This window comes from Balaenoptera acutorostrata, chromosome 21 (genome assembly GCF_949987535.1).
Source record: "Balaenoptera acutorostrata chromosome 21, mBalAcu1.1, whole genome shotgun sequence".
Taxonomy (NCBI): Eukaryota; Metazoa; Chordata; class Mammalia; order Artiodactyla; family Balaenopteridae; genus Balaenoptera; species Balaenoptera acutorostrata.
Window position 1 is genome coordinate 33,151,126 of NC_080084.1, and position 15,653 is coordinate 33,166,778.

General features: G+C 52.6%; 1 protein-coding gene and 1 long non-coding RNA gene across 9 annotated transcripts in view; one reads left to right on the top strand and one right to left on the bottom strand.

Moving 5' to 3' along the window:
• MCPH1 (microcephalin 1) overlaps nt 1-15,653 on the top strand; it is a 273,679-nt gene that overhangs the window by 199,910 nt on the left and 58,116 nt on the right. The gene's annotated exons all lie outside the window — the stretch shown is intronic.
• Nucleotides 1-15,653, bottom strand: part of LOC103002053 (uncharacterized) — a 157,377-nt gene that overhangs the window by 4,465 nt on the left and 137,259 nt on the right. The window lies entirely within an intron of this gene.

Sequence of the window (15,653 nt, forward strand, 5' to 3'; positions counted from 1 at the left end):
CTCCCCTGTAAGGAATGCAGGGTCAGGTGAAGCGTCGGGACCGTGACCCCGCAGCCGGCTGTGAGCAGAGAACCAGAAGGAAGCCCGGCCTCCCGGCACCCAGCCCCCCGTTCTTCCTGGGCTCCTAGAATCTAGAACCATCATCATGTTTGGGACATTTTTTATCCCTTTTTCCAACTGTTGACATCCTGAAGGGATCTTTCCTTCCTGTGAGTTTCTCAGTTGCCCTTTTTCTCCTCCCTCCCTAGGCCCCTACTCCATTGGGGCTTCACACCCATTGAAGAAGAACTTGTTTTGTCCAGGGATAACTGTTTTGAAACTTAAGAGCCGGGGACCCCTGGCCTTTCGCTGTGACTTGTTCCCAGAAACCACACAACAAGGCAGATCATCAGAAAGATGTTACGGCCCGGGTTGCATTTCTGACCAAAGACTCAGCAGCAAATAAATCACAGATGTGAACAATGCTTAAACCCCGGCGTAACGCAGCAAACCACTAGTATCTTCTGAAACAATCCTCTTATGCTTTGAGCAGCTGGACCCCGCGTGCTGGCCTCTGAAGAGAGACATTTGCCTTCCAGGTTGTGTCTTGGAAGGGAAGGGGTCTGTGGACACTGGCCTGTGCCTTCATTCGAAGGATATAGAGAAGTCGTGTTTCATTTTTAAGCACTGGCAATTAAAGAAATTGTTTCCATAAAATAAAAAATGTTAATTTGCTTTGTAAAAAAATAAATCTAGATTGGTAAGTTTTATTTAATAGGAAAAAATGTGTAAACAAGGTTTTAAATATTTGGTAAGTTCACTGGTGCCTGTCGGCAGCCCACAAATTACTAAATCCAATAGCACTCCAAGATTCTGGAGGCTGCTATTTTCCCTCATACTCTGAAGAATATGCCTAATTGTAAGCATAAGGAAAGATAAGTTTTTGAAACCTGCAAATGACAAAGTTCTTTCATTTGTCTGTATGTGGAATAAAATATCTAAAAGCATCTAGCAACCCTCAAAGAAGAGGGGGAGGGACCTCTTGAGAAAGCAAATGTAATCCATCTCAACTCAAACCTGCAAACTCACAATAGTGGATTTTAAAGTGAACTAAAAATGAATGGTGGATATAAGTTGACCTAAGAATAAAATTCACAGTAGGTCATTTCATAAATCTCAATCCAAAATATGGCTTTGAATAAAAGCTTCATTAAAACACCTGACCTACGTCAGGTGCCGCGGTCATTTTCTATGAAAACGCCATGGTGCTCCAGTTAGAGGACTTCCCCAGTCAGACGGCCAGTGATGGTCAGCCCCAGGGAGGGGACAGAAGGAAACCCCTCTTCTCTCCCCACAGTGAGCGGCAGCATGGAATGCAGCTTCCTCGGGGGGAGAAAACGTGGAGACCAAAACGAAACCCAGAAAAGGATTGACAACCGTGGGAAACCAGGAGGCCCATGTCACAAAGCTGGGTCCTGTCCAGGATGCGCTTGGCAGGGAAGCAACCAAGTATGCCCGCGAGAAGCTGGGCTTCGGCCGGGCTCTGGGCCAGGAGGGCCAGCCAGGTGGATACCGGGCCTGGTCGGGCAGTCCCGGGAGGCGAGGGCTGGCCGGAGCTGCAGGGAGGGCAGGCCTACCTGCCAGGCTGGCATGGCAGCTCAGAGCCACCCCGGACCCCTGAGCCACCAGCCCCAGACCGTGCCTGCTGCCGGCAGAGAGCCTGACTCCCGGGCCCGAGGACGCCTGAGTAGGAGAGGAAGGACGACCCAGAGAGAAGACCCCGGCGAGAGAAGACCCCGGCGAGAGAAGACCCCGGCGAGAGCGGAGAACAGAGCCCTACAGAAGGAAGCTCATCTCTGCCCGGGTGCTGATTTGCCTTGGAATTGACATTGCATTGGCTGAACTGATTTAACGTCAGGATTTTTCCCCCCTCCTCTTTCAAGCTTTTTGAGTCATGGACCGTATTTTATTCCTCTCTGGGCGCTGGATCAATGTAGGGCGACTAGTGCCCACTTGCTACGCATTTAGTACAGATGCCTTCTCAGCCCGTGGCCGCTGGAACTGCGCACGGGCCCGTCCAGGGTGAAGCCGCCCGCTCTGCAGAGCCTCTAGGATTATAATACGGTGGTTCTCACCCATTAGGATCACCTGGGGGGGGGGGGTTGTTGTGTTATTTTTTCAACTCCTGCTACCCAGGCCACAGCTCTTTAGTGAAATCAGAATGTCTGGATTGGGACCCGGGCAGTGGTATTTTTAAAACTCCCCAGGTGGCCTGAAGGATGCAGGCCAGTTTAACAACCAGGGTTGTGATCCTGTCTCAGCCCAGCAGCCCACCGGAGTCACCCAGGGGGCTTTAAAACTTCCCGAGGCCAAGGCCTGCACCCGCCAGGTGCTCTGACCTGACTGCCATGGGGTGACGCCCTTGCAGTAGTATTTTAAAGCTTCCCAAGTGATGCCGGCACGCAGCCCAAGTTAGACTGCTCCGTACAATCAAGACCTACAGAGCCCTGCCCGCGGGCTTGGTTTTTCAGCCCTTTCCAAAACTTTGCCAAGAACCCCCAGCTTTAAATTACACTATGGACTTGCTCTAGTGTTTTTATAAGTTTGCAGATTTCTTGCCAACTACCTGACAATTTTTAAAGGATCAAATTAAGAAGTTCTCCAAAGCCAAGGAGTTATCTCCATGTGTATTTTATCAGGATTTTTTTCTTTTATATGAGCGTTAGAGCAATGAAAAGCCATCCAGAACCAAGTACAGCTTGAGAGCTGATGTGGTGGCCGGCAAAGCGTGTGGAGCAGGCCCGAGGCAGCCAGCCCGCAGACACGGGAGGGAGAGAACCCACCGTGTTCCAAGCTTTGACCTATTTCTTGCAGTTGTTGAAAACTATGAGGCGTGAAATCCAGATTTATGACTTTTTAAAAAGTTAGTTGTGGATTCCCTAGACGATTATGTTCCCATCACTTATGTAGCTTTTAAAACTCAAATGACGCTTTGAAAAAATCCAAGTTTGGCATGCTCCGAGCTCCGATGTCGGTCGTCTTAATTCAGTAAAAGGAAGGGGGAAAATGCCTCCGCTTTGCTTAAACTACGGTTTGTTGTGAGGGGCAGACAGGAAGTCTCATTCATACGTAACTTTGGGGAAAGCTAAGCCAGGGGTGATTCTCCTTGGGCACTTTATTTCTCTGTCTGCATAAACTGAGAATTTGAGGAAAATGTCTTAGGAAAGTGGAGGCTTCACGCTGATGTGCGTTTCCTTTCATCTTTTCCAATTTTATGTTTACTGGGAGTTTCATAACCGAGAGATGTCACCCGTCTCTGCCAGGGCCAGGTGCGCCAACACCAAGGGTTACTGTATATGCCTCTCCTCTACCCTTCTCTCTCTTTTGTTTGTTTGTTTGTTTTGGTTTTTTTGTTTAAATTCTGCGGAATTTCTCTCAACTGTTTTTATAAAACATTGTAGTGTGAAAACCTCTGCTGATTGCATATCAGTTATATCTCAATAAAGCTGGAAAAGGATAGAAAAGAATGTTAAAAGTTCAAAAACCAGCGGAGATTTATAGAAACCATACTGCATGCCTGGCAACACACGCTTCTGCCTGAGGCTTTTTCTGCCAAGAACCCTAAGGATTCCTGAAGTCATTCGCACCGTTTTTTACTGGTCTCCAGTCTCCTTGCTTGGTGGTGCTCTGATCTCCCCATTGCCAGACTGTTACAGCTGCCTGCTTCCACTTCTCCTAAATGGACGCAGATGTGAGGGTGACTGGCCACCAGGTCGCCTCACCCACCGACAGGAGCTGCACCTGCCCGCAGTCAGACGTGGGGAATCGCGGGCACAGGGCGTGCCAGCCGGCTCACGTGCAGGCTGCGCTCTCCGCCATGGGCTCAGCACGTTGCGCAATGCGAGGTTCCTTAAGGACGTGGATCTTGTTCTGACCCCCCGGGGGTGCTGTGATTTTCTTGGAGCGCAGGCTCCGAGCCCCAGTTGCCTCCGTCTCCCTCGCGACACCCCGGCCAGCTCCCTACCCTGCCCTCATGCTGTGCGGGGCCCGTCGGGTACCAGGCACTCTCTTAGGCTCCTGTGTGACGGTGAGAAGAGCAAGGACAGAGACGTCACGTAGCCTTGGGATGAGGAGCCGGGACTCCGCGTGCAATCTTCGTAAATCCCAATCCCACGTTAGCAAGGAAATCGAGCTCCAGGTTGGACTAGGGGAATGTCATGATTTCAGACCTATCTGAAAGGCAAAGATGGCTCTAGAATAGAAGACCTGAGCATCCTCAGATAATTCCTGTCACCAGGACTGATGGGCGTGAAACGACGGCTCTACTCTGGGCTTCCGAGGTTGCTGGTCCTCCCTGGGCGGCGCAGGGCTGTCATTTAGAGCAGCACATGGTGCGGTGAAGGGCATTAATGCAGTGAAGGGCTCTGCGTCTGTCACGACGCGTCTCATTTGGATGCCCGTCCCTCCACCTGACGACACGGCACCTTGGCCACGTTCCTCAGAACCCCGGTTTTCCAGCTGTGGAATGTGGCTAATGATGGTCTCTGCCTCACAGGACTTTTGTAGCAATTAAAATGGGATGCTCTATGGAACACAGCTGGAACAGTTCAACAAACGTGCTGTATGCAAATGCTCAGCAGATGTTGACTATCACTTAACATCTCCGTTGTTAGTTTGCACAACCGCTGCCTCCCTAACCTCCACGAATGGGACCCCTAGTCAGCCAGTTATGCCCACTGAACTCCTCAGCGCCCTGTTCTCGGGGACATCAGCCAGAGAGGAAGCAGGGCCTGAACTAAGGTGGAAAAGTGACAGCTGGCCTTTATTAGCAGCTCCCTGGGAGCCAGGCATTGTGCTGGCACGGACTTTCACTCTGCCTTCCAGCATTTCTGCTAGGTAGACAGGATGACGGTTGACACTTGTAGAAGCTGAGACTTCAGAGATTTCAGGGCTCACGCGAGGCCACTCGAGCCTCCCTGGCAGCCGACACTTAAGCCCAGGTTCTTCCTGGAGCCCGGCCTGCTCTGGCCTCCCTGTGTCCCTTGGCCTCCGGGGATGGGCACTTGCAGGGAGGTGACGCGGGAGCTGTCGCAGGTAGAGGGAGAAAGCAGAGGCGCTCCTGAAGTCTTGAGACTGAGTGACTGAGTAAGGGAGACAGGAGCGGAAGGAAGATGACTCATACGGGAGATGCGTTAAGTCAGACGTCCGCAGACTTGTGCAACGGAGCCCGGGGACGTGTCACATAGGACTGAGTTAGTAACAGAGCTGTCGCCTCGCGGCTAGTTTTATAGCTTCAGCTTCCAAGTGGCATCTCACCAAAAAAAACCAAAATGTGCCCCTGCAACATTATAAATATACACATGTACATATACACACGTACACACACACACACACACATGCATGGCCACCAGTAAGCTATGAGGTACCTGGGCTGTGTCATCTGAAAGTAAGAGCTGACGCCCCTTCATTCATGCAGCTGTTCGTTGAGAGCCTCCTGTGGGCCAGGCAGCTCGCCTGGAGTGACAGGTGCGCGCATCCTGGGGGAGCTCGAGGGGAAGCAGTGTGACCCCGGGGGCCGGTGGATGTTCCAGCAGCTCCGTACCCGTTAGCTTTGCGGCCCCAGGCGACTTACTTCCTCTCCACGTCTTCGGTTTCTCGTATAGAAAATGAGGAATAATAATCACATCTGCCTCGTCACATTTTTATGAGGATTGAAAGTATTCTTTTTATTGGAGTATAGTTGATTTACAATGTTGTATTAGTTTCAGGTGCACAGCAAAGTGATTCAGTTATATATTCTTTTTTAGATTCTTTTCTTATTGTAGGTTATTACAAGATATTGAGTAGAGTTCCCTGTGCTGTACAGTAGGTCCTTGTTGTTTATCTATTTTATATATAGTGGTGTGTATATGTTAATCCCAAACTCCTAATTTATCCCTCCACCCCACCCCCGGCTAGCCCCTTTGGTAATCATAAGTTTGTTTTCTATGTCTGTGGGTCTATTTCTGTTTTGTAAATAAGTTCATTTGTATCATTTTTTTAGATTCCACATATAAGCGATATCATGATATTTGTCTTTCTCTGTCTGACTTCACTTAGTATGATAATCTCTAGGTCCATCCATGTTGCTGCAAATGGCATTATTTCATTCTTTTTTATGGCTACTATTCCATTGTATACATGTACCACATCTTCTTTATCCACTCATCTGTCGATGGACACTTAGCTTGCTTCCATGTCTATTTACACGGCTATTGTAAATAGTGATGCAGTGACCACTGGGGTGCATGTATCTTTTCAAACTAGAGTCTTCTCCAAATATAAGCCCAGGAGTGGGATTTCTGGGTCATGTGGTAGTTCTATTTTTAGTTCTTTAAGGAACCCCCATACTGTTCTCCATAGTGGCTGTTTCAATCTACATTCCCACCAGCAGTGTAGGAGGGTTCCCTTTTCTCCACACCCTCTCCAGCATTTATGATTTGTAGCCTTTTTAATGATGGCCATTCTGACTGGTGTGAGGTGATACCTCATTGTAGGTTTGATTTGCATTTCTCTAATAATTAGCGATATTGAGCATCTTTTCATGTGCCTGTTGGCCATCTGTAGGTCTTCTAAAAGTTAGTATTTATAAGACGTTTAGGACAGAGCAGCGTGTTTAAAGGCCCCGTGGCCAGAAGGAGGCTGGCAGGAGACGGGTGTGACGGAACAGAGGCGGGGTGGAGGGTGGAGATTCAGCTGCAGGTGGAAGTAGGGGCTGGTCCATGGAAAGCGTTTAGGAGTTTTGGGTTTTGCTCCAAGTAATGGGAAGCTGTTGGAGGGTTTAAGAGTGAGTGTGTGTGTGTGTGTGTGTGTGTGCGCACAGCGTGTTGAGCAAAAGAAGCCAGAAACAAAAGGGTATGTGCCGCATGCCTCCATCGTTGTGGTCGAGTCTCAGACGGGAAGCATCCGTGATGACAGAGCTCAGAAGAGAGGTTATGTCAAGTGGAGGCAGCAGGGGGAGAGTTCTCTGCGGTGGGCACGGGGGAGCCCCGAGGCCTGGAGACCACCGCCTTGGTGGCCGTGGTTAAACAGGTAGATGCGTACGTAAAAACTTAGGCTGTGGCTTCAGATGAGTGTACTTTGTACACTTAACTGTATGCATTTAACACCTCAATGTAAAAAAAGAAAAACGGTGAGTGACGAGGATGCAGGGGTGCATGCCCGACCCAGTTCGTGGGCTATTTCAGTCACCCGGAACAGAAACTATTGAAGCTCTACTAGGATGCTGATGGTGGTGGTGAAAATGAATGGATGGACTTGGAATGATACAACCCACAAGACTTGTGATGAACTGGATACAGAAGGTGAGGGGATGAGAGAGGTCCAGGACGACTCCTGGGTTCCTGGTTCCGTCCCCTGAGATTCTGAAAGCCGTAGGATGTAATTATCAAGAGCGCTGCTTGCCTGGGTTAGACTCCAAGGCTCCTTCACTTCCTAATTGTGTGACCCTGTACCCTCTGCACCTTGTTTTCATCTGTGAACTGGAAACAGTGACAAGGTTTCAATGAGCTAATTCACATCAAGCGCTTAGAAGGGCTGCGCACAGTAGGCTCTGAGTAACTGTTAGCTGTTATCTAATGGGACCGGGCTGGGGAATGAAGACCTGAGTTAAGTTAGACGTGTGGAGTGTATAGTGCCTGTAAGTCGTCCAGAGAGAGAGTTGGGTGGGGCGTTGCTCTGGTCGCAGAGCTCAGGGAAGGTCAGCAGCGAGGACAGAAGCGAATCGCTGGTCATCTGTTGCCAGGACGGCTCTAACCGCCTGGGCTGTGAGCCGTCCTCGGGACCTGATGGCCCGGTGGGGAGGACGAGCCCAGACAGGGGAGGGGCCCGGGGAGAAAAACAGGGGTGACGGGTCCCAGGGCCGAGGGGACATGACACGAGGTTCAGAGCAGGGAGGGGACGTCTCCAAGTGTCGGAAGCTGCTGAGAATGCAGCCAGGATGAAGGCGTCTTCTGCCACTGTTCTGAGCACCTTACCTCCATGGCCCTGGCTCCCGCCCTGTCCCCACCCCGGGCAGCCCTGGAATCGCCCAGGCTGCACAGACTGAAGCTCAGGGTCGAGCCGTCGGTGGCAGAGAAGGATCTGACTCGGGGGAGCGTCCTTGTTTTATCCCCGTCGTCTTCCTCCCACCACGAGCCCGGGCGCCACCCCAGTGGGGACCTGGGGATCGGGGTCCCGGGCCCGTTGTTCCGCACGCATTTATCTAACTCAGATGCAGTCCCGTGCACCTGCCTTGCTCTGCTTACCAGTCAGATGAAAAAGGTGGACTCGAATAATCCTTTTCGTGTTGGAGTCTTCCATTGTAAACGTGAGCAGCTTTGAGAAGTGTGCTACTTGTAGACGTTACTGCAACTGTGCTTCTTACACTGAGCTCTGTGCCGGATGTTTCTCGTGTTTGTTATGTTTACTTACTGAGAAGTAATTTAAAACATGTTAATAGTAAAACAAGCAGATATATTACAGGGCAGAACAACTACATACGAGAGCCTACAGGAAAATTACTCTACAAGGGCTTCTCTGTGCTCTGCTGTCACAGGGTTTGGGGAACACTAGCCCCGGTGAAATGAAACTAAGAAATTGTTCGTTACAATTAGGTGTGTTTATTCATGGGTTTTGACCTTTTTCTTAACCCTTTCAAATCGTCTTCTGGTTACTGGTTAGAACACACTGTCCTCACGTACCCTAAATCTTCTGTGTCCCAACGCTCCCAGAGTTTAGGGTCAAGGCTCACGGTACGCAGTTAGCTGGTCTCTACAGCCTTACTAGTTCAGCGTTTGGCCAAAGCCGTAATCTTCCTTAAATCAGATTCCTCTGTGATGACAAAACTAACCAGAGAGGGGAAAGCTCCTACCTTCCTTCTTTCCAGCTCCCTGGTTTAAGACTCTCTTCTTTCCTCATGATGAAAAACAAAAAACAAAAAACTAACATCATCTGCTTAGAAAATACAGCCCTCTAAGACCATTTCCAGCTGAAGGAAGGATTTTTATCAGCTTCCCCGTGGGTCTCGCCAGCCCGGAATCAGCAAACCCATTTCTTATGTTCCTGGGGTCATTTAAGATATCTCTTAGCCCATTTCCCCAAATATGAGAACATGAGGCATAGGTTTTTCTTACAAAAACCCTTTCTAGGCCTCTTTAAAAGTGTTTCACTAACAGTGTTACAAATTACAACATCCAAACCTCAAACTTCTGAACTTCCAACTAAAGCAGGAAACGATCCCATCCCCTCACGGCTCTGCTGTCCCCTCCGTTCAGGTGGCTCCTGGGCCGGCTCTCCAGTTGTGAGCTACCTTCCAGAACCATCCTCCCACCCACCCCCCGACGTGGTGACGCGCTGCCCCGTCCGATTCCACGTACCTAGAACCGAGCCCGCACCCTCCCGCCGGCTCCCCGGTGCCGGCCCAGTTCTCCCAGCGGAATCACTGCCCTTAGGATCGCCCGACCAGAGAATTAATCAGGAGCTCCCCTTTCCTCTGCGATCCTCTGCACGCTGCGATCGATAGTTCTTGTCTCCTAAGATCTACCTTAGAGCCACTGCCTTCTCTGCTCCGTCTGCGACGTTTCATCCAGACCCTCACCCACTCTGCACCTTCCGCACCAGAACCTGCCCTTTTTTAACATCGTTATTGGAGTATAATTGCTTTACAGTGGTGTGTTCGTTTCTGCTGTATAACAAAGTGAATCAGCTATATGTATACATACATCCCCATATCTCCTCCCTCTTGTGTCTCCCTCCCGCCCTCCCTATCCCACCCCTCTAGGTGGTCACAGAGCACCGAGCTGATCTCCCTGTGCTATGTGGCTGCTTCCCACTAGCTATCTGTTTTACATTTGGTAGTGTACATATGTCCATGCCACTCTCTCACTTTGTCCCAGCTTACCCTTCCCCCTCCCCGTATCCTCAAGTCCATTCTCTACGTCTGCATCTTTATTCCTGTCCTGCCCCTAGGTTCATCAGAACCATTTTTTTTTTTAGATTCCATATATATGTGTTAGCATAGGGTATTTGTTTTTCTCTTTCTGATTTAATTCACTCTGTATGACAGTCTCTAGGTCCATCCACCTCACTACAAATAACTCAGTTTCGTTCCTTTTTATGGCTGAGTAATATTCCATTGCATACATGTGCCACATTTTCTTTATCCCTTCGTCTGTTGATGGACACTTAGGTCGCCTCCATGTCCTGGCTATTGTAAATAGAGCTGCAGTGAACATTGTGGTACATGACTTTTTTTTTTTTTTTTTTTTTTTATTTATTTTTGGCTGCGTTGGGTCTTTGTTGTGCGGGCTTTCTCTAGTTGAGGCGAGTGGGGGCTACTCTTTGTTTTCAGTGCGCTGGTTTCTCATTGCAGTGGCTTCTCTTGTTGCAGAGCACAGGCTCTGGGCACGTGGGCTTCAGTAGTTGTGGCATGTGGGCTCTAGAGCGCAGGCTCAGCAGCTGTGGTGCACGGGCTTAGTTGCTCCGCGGCATGTGGGATCCTCCCGGACCAGGGCTCGAACCCGTGTCCCCTGCATTGGCAGGCAGATTCTCAACCACTGCGCCACCAGGAAGTCCCACATGACTCTTTTTGAACGATGGTTTTCTCAGGGTGTATGCCCAGTAGTGGGATTGCGGCTCACACGATAGTTCTGTTTTTAGAAGAACCTGCCCTTTCTGCCGCATCCTCTGCAGATTCTATTCCGGACTCACTCCTAGACCACCATCTCCCCCAGCGGAGGATCTGCTCCAGCAGCCCCGGCCCGTCCTCTGCTCCGCTGCCCACCTCCCTGCCCACGGTGTCTGCCTCTTCCCCACCCCTGAGGTGCTCGGTCTCCTCTCGGTGCTTCTCCATTTCCTGCTGCTTCAGGCTGGCTGAAGGCCCTGCCGCCCGGTGGGACTCTCCTCCGGGCTCCCGCCCACCCTGAGCGCTGCCCTTGTTCGGAATCCTTTTTGTCTGGTCACTGCTGCCCTGATCCCCCCCGGGGGGTAAGTAAGTTTGGCTTCCCTAACTGGAGTGGAAAGCGAGTCTAACTTAGAAGCAGGGAGACCCGTTCCGCGGCGTTGGTCCAGGTAAGAGGTGGCGTTGGCCGGTCTTGGAGCAGAGCGCACGGCACCGAGAACGCCCTGGTCCGCGTGTATTTGGAGGTTTCCCCACAGCGCGGTGGGAGGTGGGAGGAGTCACGGCGGCCTCACGCTTCGGGCCTGGGCGCCTGGAAGGATGGCCCGGCCAAAGCTGAGCTGGAGAAGGTGCAGGTGGAGGCCCGAGGGAGGGGAGAGCCCGGGACGGGGTCTGCGGTGTGCAGGTGCCCCGAAGAGAAGGCAGCCGGGCCTGGGGTCTGCAGGGAAGCGGCTGCTCGAGTCACCGAGGGTCGGGTGAGCGCGGGGAGGGAAGGACCAAGCCCTGAGCCCGGCCCTTGCTGTGGAGCGTCGGGACGGAGGCAGAGACCCAGCGCGGCAGCAGCCGCCGGGGAAGCTGGCGGAAACCCAGGGCGTGTCGTGTCCCGGAAGCGACCGAACGAGCGGCCTCGGGCTCCCCGTCCGGATGGCGGCACGAGGTCCTGGGGAGGAGACAGCTTCGCGGCTGGCGGGAGCAGGAGGGGCTCAGCGAGGACAGGGCAAGGAGACAGGCAGGCAGTGTGGACCACGCGCCGCGGGGGGACGCGGGGACGCGGGGCCGGGGGCGTGGAGGACAGGGAGGGAGGGAGGGATGCGGCAGGACGACAGGGAGCGGGGCCTCGGCCTGGCCTGGGGGATCCGCTCAGGAGGGCCGGTCCGTCCGCGGGACCAGGTGCAGCAGGGAAGCCGCAGATGTCCGGCATGACGTCCCCATCCCGGGCCGCAGGGCCGCGGTGTGCGCGCCGCCGGCCAGGAGAGGGACGGGAGGGAAGGGACAGCGGCAGCAGACGGCCGCATTGAGGGGCGGCTGGCCCCCGGCTACGCTGCTGCAGGGCAGGGTCAGCTGGCGGCTGGGGCTAACCAGGGCTGCGCTTCGACCGCGTTTGGGGGTGAAGGCTGGCGTCACAGGGGCTAATGACGGCCACTGACCACGGACATTGAGCCTTGGGTCGGGGGGGGGGAGAGGGCACCACGGGGGTGACCGTGAGAAGGCAGTGGCTGCCGGAAGGTCGGGGGCGTGCGCCTGGGACGGAGGAGAGTCTGCAGCTCCCGGGGCTGAGGCTCGGGTGAGGGGCCGTGGACAAGGTCACCAGGAAAGAGGGGTCCTAGGAACTGAGAGGACAGGAGCGGTGATGGAGGTGACAGGGAGCCCGGAAACAAAAGGTCAGAAGTGAGAGGTTCCGAGCTGGGGAGGGGGGTCTGGAACCTGCAGAGAGAAGCAAGGACAGGTTTACATGGAAAATTGTGGGGATTTAAGCAGCATTTTAGGGATCATTATCTTTTCCTCATTTGAAGACCTTGTCTTTATTTTTATGGGATTTAGGCAAATATCAGAATTGTTAAAGGTGTGTTCCATTTGTTTCTTCAGCTTTTTAAAAATTTCCCAGGACCACAGACGTCATTTGTTCTTTCTCTTTGGCACAGGCAGCTCACTTTACCTGTGATCTATTCAGTCCCCCTAATGCGGTCAAGTGTAGGCACTGACTTTTTTTTTTTTTTTTTGGCTGCATTGGGTCTTTGTTGCGGTGCGTGGGCTTCTCACTGCGATGGCTTCTCTTGTTGCAGAGCACGGGCTCTAGACACGTGGGCTTCAGTAGTTGTGGCACGAGGGCTCAGTAGTTGTGGCTTGCAGGCTCTAGAGCACAGGCTCAGTAGTTGTGGCACACAGGCTTAGTTGCTCTGCGGCACGTGGGATATTCCCGGACCAGGGATCGAACCCGTGTCCCCTGCATTGGCAGGCGGATTCTCAACCACTGCACCACCAGGGAAGCCCGGCACTGACATTTTTAGAAGGTGAAACTTCTAACTATATTTTGTGTTTCCAAACAGTTGCCTTTGGGTCTACCTTTTTCTACTTTGAAACAGCACTAGGATCTGTTTTCTGAGATGTGTCCTCCAGAGCTAGCGGTTTCACTGGGGCCAATTGCCTGGGGGAGTTACAATGAGAGCCACTCAGGTCACTGTTTCAGAGATTTGCCTTCTCGGTGGGTGTCAGAGAGGAGCCCCATGTGGTCTCGTGCCGCCTCCCCTCTCTGCCCGCCCCCCAGGAGGGGAAGACCAGCTTCTCACACTGGAGGGTCTGCAGGGAGGAGCGGGGCACTCTGACAGCCCCTGCAGTTGGTCCAGTGCCAGCTGCGGCCCCGTGGGACCTCCTTCCGGGCAGGGCCAGCAAGCTCACCGCACCGCAGGTCTAAGGCCCAGGTGTCCATTCGGCTTTATGAATGAGGAAAGTGGGTTTGACCTCTGTTAGACACCTGCGTCTGTCTCCCGGCTGGTATTGAACCCGGGGGGAAAGAGAGGCATTATTTATTGGAATCTTTAGAACCGCAACAGCTGAGCTTCCCTACAAACGCGTGCACCTAACCCCACATAGTAATAGGAAGCTTGAAACAGGTTCATTGCATCTAGAATCCATGCCCTTCCCGCTCCCCGTGCCCTGCCCGACTTCATTTCTTGCTGAAATCACTGCAGTCCTCTCCTTAGAGTCTTCTGTCTCTGACCTCAGCCCCTCTGTACCGTCTGCAGCATGATCTTCCTAACATCTGGATTTCGTGCCCCGATCTGCCCATGGTTCTCATGGCTCCCCATGAACTAAATGTCAGGCAGTAGATTCACGGTCCGTCTGGTGCCTGCTTACTCAGCCTCATCACCTCAGTACACACTTACAGGCTTGCTTTTAACAGTGAGCTTTTGTCACAGTGGCCCCCCGCCAGGCCCTTGGTCCCGCGCACTTCACCCCCCAGTGATCTGGAGCTGTTGGTGCCAGTGTGTGCGATCCCAGACACCCCCGCCCCACGCGCCCCTCCCTGAGCAAATGTCCTCCTGTCCCATCTCCAAATCACATGCCGCCTCCGGGAAGCCTGCCTGGCTCTCGTTTCCCATCCCACGAGGTGACGTGTCCTGTCCTGCTGTGATTTCTAGGATGTCCTGGGGAAGCAGACACTGTGTCCTTACGTTGCTGTATCCTGGTAACGTAGCCTGACACTCAGACAAAGGAATAAACAGGTTACGTCGTGGACCCAGCCCTGATGGTAGGATAGCGGGCGGCGGTTCCAGGATTTTGTACCTTAGGCAGTGCAGGCAAGCTCTGCTGTGACGTCAGATAAGGAACTTCGTCTCCTGGGCCTCGGGTTCCTCGTCTGTGAAGGCGAGCCGCGCCGTGGCTGAGGCCATCTCCAGGATCCTTCCCGGCACTCGTGGTCCCTGCTGTCGTCTGTGACAGCCCCCCAGCCAGAAGGTACCCAGCTGAGCTAAAGCGTCCACCGTGGCTCGTGGTCTGCCTCTGCCCCCTGTCTCCTCCCGGGCCCTCTCATGGGCAACTCTGGGCTCAGCAATAAAGTGCAAGGCCACGTGGGACACGGGTGCAGCTGTCCTCACAGCGAGGGGACACTTCACCGGCTCAGCCTCCTACCTGGACCCTGCGACGGGGCCTGGCACTGCGTGTGGTGGGTGAGCCACGTCTTCTGGGGTGGGCATCTTCAGCTATCTGAACTACGTAGTCACCTTTTTATTATTGAAAAGTACAAAGGAAAAGATCGTAGAATCACCCTCCCATGTGACGCGTCTCCTCCGGCGGGCACCCTTCTTCTGCCTAGCTCACCCCGCTCCTCCTTGACTCTGCTGTGTTCACAAGGGTTCTCGAGGACCGGAACCAGTCGGAGAGACAGATACACACACAGAGATCGCAGGAGGAGGTTGATTATAGGGGTGGGCTCGCACGATTCCGGGGGCTGAGAACTCGCAGGACCCGCTGTCTGCAGCCCGGAGAACCAGGAAGGTTCAGCCCAGGTCCAAAAGCCCAATGCCAGGAGCTCCGATGGCCCAGCTCAAGCAGAGAGAACAAATTCGCCCTTCCCTTGCCTTTTTGTTCTATTTAGACCCTCAAAGGCTTGGAAGTTTCAGAGACACCCTCACATACACATCCAGAAATCATGTTTCACCAGCCCTCTGGGCATCCCTGAGCACCCCTGCGCCCCCCACCAAGCTGACACATTAACTGTCACATCAGTCACGCGTTTTCTCTCCCTCGAAACCTCTGCAGCTACAGCAGCTACAAATGCCCTATTGACTGTCGTCACTGCGAGCCTGGCCTCTCTGCACCACTACGATTATGGCCACTGGTATGTGCTGAGTTCCAGTAAGTGGACCAGTCTGCGCTTGATAGGATTTTAGAGCAGTGCCCTTCAGAAAAGCCTCCACAGCGGAAGCACTTAAATTGTCCTTGAAAGAAAAATGGGATGTAGACAAACATAATGCTAAAAAAGTATACTTTTTAACTGTTATTCTGTCTTTTAAGTTAACCGTAAAAATTGAGTCTTTTTGGTGTACAGGTAAGTTTTAACATACATAGATTTGTATAACCACCCTAACTAAGCACAGGGAATTGAAGAACACCCAGGCACAAATTAGAGAGTTCTGTGGTCTGTTTGGCCAATCGGAACCACACCCCATGGTGCGGTGTCAGCCCCATCCTTATGTTATGGTTGCTAGAATGTGGGAGAGTGCGTCTTAGCTCTGAAGAGGTGTAGCATCATTTCACA